We start from the raw sequence: 2,563 nt of genomic DNA on the forward strand, positions 1-2,563 counted from the left end.
GGACTTCACAATCTTCCCCACTATCCTCATCAGCTTGGTCAATTGGATTCTCAAAGATATCAAGACGTGGAACTGTAACATTATCATTTTTGATGGAATTCGAGCCGGATCTGCACGATGGATGATTTATGCCTTAGAATGCAACACATAAAAAGGAAAAAAGAAAAGCTTTGCCATTTTTGAAAAAGTTTTTAAAGTAAAAACAAAAATGAAAGAAATGGAACAGTAATTGCATGCGGAGATATGATTTTCATTCAATATTAAACAAATTGAAACAACATGGGGGCCCTTATTTATACAAGTGGTCAAAATGCTTAGGGCGAAGCATATGACTTATCGAAACAAGAAAATTACATCTCCATAAAAGTGACTCTGGGGATGTCCAAGATAGTCCAATTGTTGAGTTCCTGTCCAGGCGCAGCATGGCAAATGAATCTGGAGAGATCTTCTTCATCATCATCATCCACGGCGAGAACCTGACTTCCAGAACTGGTGCTTGCACTGACAAACACTTGAGAAATGGGGGGAATCACCTTCTTTCCAGGAATTATGCTGAGCTGAGTAGAAGAAGATGGTTGATACCCAAGGCCATACTTGTCTCGCTTCTCATGGACATCAATCAGCTTGCCCCAGGCACTATAGGGAGTACCAGCTTCTAAGAAGGCCTTAGCATCATTTAAAGACGAGAGGGGTGCTCCGAGTTCCTTCTTATTCTCAATCACGGGGAATTTATCAACCGACACAATCTCTAAGGCTTGAAAAGGTGTCTCTTGTATCTCTCCCTCCACTTCAACATAACGGTATGATGCCAGATTATTGACTACCAAATCCTCTTCACCAGTGATCACAACAATCTTGTCATTCACAACAAATTTCAAACACTGATGGAGGGTAGATGTCACAGCCCCAGCAGCATGGATCCAAGGACGACCCAAGAGGCAAGTGTACGAAGGACGTATATCCATAACATAGAAGGCAATATAGAACATGTGAGGGCCAATCAAGACAGGCAAATCAATTTCTCCTTCTACGGACCTTCTAGAACCATCAAACGCTCTAACACTCATGGTACAAGGCCTCATCATAACCCCATCCATACTCAGTTTGAACAAAGTAGTCTTTGGCATCAAGTTAAGAGAAGAGCCCGTATCAATCAGAACTGGAGACAGCACCGCATCCAGACACTTAACGGAGATATGCAACGCTTTGTTGTGTGCTCTACCCTCGGGTGGAAGTTCATCATCACAAAAACCCAGACAATTACCAGAAGCAATGTTGGTCACAACCCCTTCAAACTGAGGCACGCTAATGTCTTGAGTCACGTGAGCGGAAGCCAAAACTTTCATTAGAGCATCACGGTGACCTTCTGAATGCACCAAGAGGGACAAGATGGAGATCTTGGCTTGGGCTTGATCAAGTTGATCAATCACTTTGTAATCACTTTTCTTAATGATCCTCAAGAGTTGCTCGGCATCTTGTGCATTACGTGTTACGGGAGGGTCGACAGCAACTTGCTTTCCTTTTGCTTGTGCATTAGCGTCCTTATTGGTCTCTTTAGGAAGCGGAGGAGGGGCAGCAAAGATCCGACCACTACGGGTAATGCCACTAGTGCCAGCAATATTTGTGATGCTCGAATTACCCACTAGAGGATAGTCATAATTCTTCCCTCGAATATACACAGCATTATAACTCTAAGGAACAGCCTTGGAATTACTCACAGGAGAAGGAACGAGAGAGGAGGTTGAAGGGGTCAGAGGGGCATCTGGAACCTGAATAACCAACGGAGTTCTCGGAGCCTGAATGACCAAGGGAGTACTCGGAGCACGAATGACCAAAGGGGTACTTTGATTCTTCGACACCTCAGCAGGACAGTAAGGTATCTCTAGAGTAGCCACATCTTCGTCAGAAACAACCCTTTCCACTCTAAGAACGCCTTCATCCATCAGCTTTTGAATCTCTTCTTTCAACTTAGCACATTCTTCCGGATTAGAAGAACATTCCAAACAGAAGTCGTGTAATTCACACAAAACCTTTTGTTGCATGAGATGCTCTCTGATTGTTGCAAGCGGCATCTTAACCTTATTAACATCCGTTACCATGATCTGGTCGTCACATAACTCAATGGCATTGGTCATGCCAGCATGAGGAGGCATAGGATTATTCTGCACATTAGGACCAGTGGGAGCGAACGAGATAAGCTTGTCATCAAGGAGATCCTGAACTTTGTACTTCAATGCTCTACACCTTTCGATCGTATGGCCTGGGGCACCTGAATGAAATTCACATCGAGCATTAGCGTCATATCCGGGAGGAAGAGGGTTAGGTGGAGGACCCATTTCGCGGAGTTGCACCAATTGACCAGCAAGCAATTGGGGGAGAAGCTGAGCATACGGCATGGGAACCGGATCTATACGCCTGTCAGGGTATCTTTGCCTCTGTGGACCTCTCTGACCTTGAGGCCTAGGATTCTGTTGGCGATTCTGAGGAGCAGCAACTTGTTGTTGTGGTACGAAAGGCTGTTGGGGTGCCACCCAAGGTTATGGAAGAGCAGCAGCATATGCCT

Source organism: Vicia villosa, unplaced genomic scaffold, assembly GCF_029867415.1.
Source record: "Vicia villosa cultivar HV-30 ecotype Madison, WI unplaced genomic scaffold, Vvil1.0 ctg.004174F_1_1, whole genome shotgun sequence".
In the NCBI taxonomy this organism is placed as follows: Eukaryota; Viridiplantae; Streptophyta; class Magnoliopsida; order Fabales; family Fabaceae; genus Vicia; species Vicia villosa.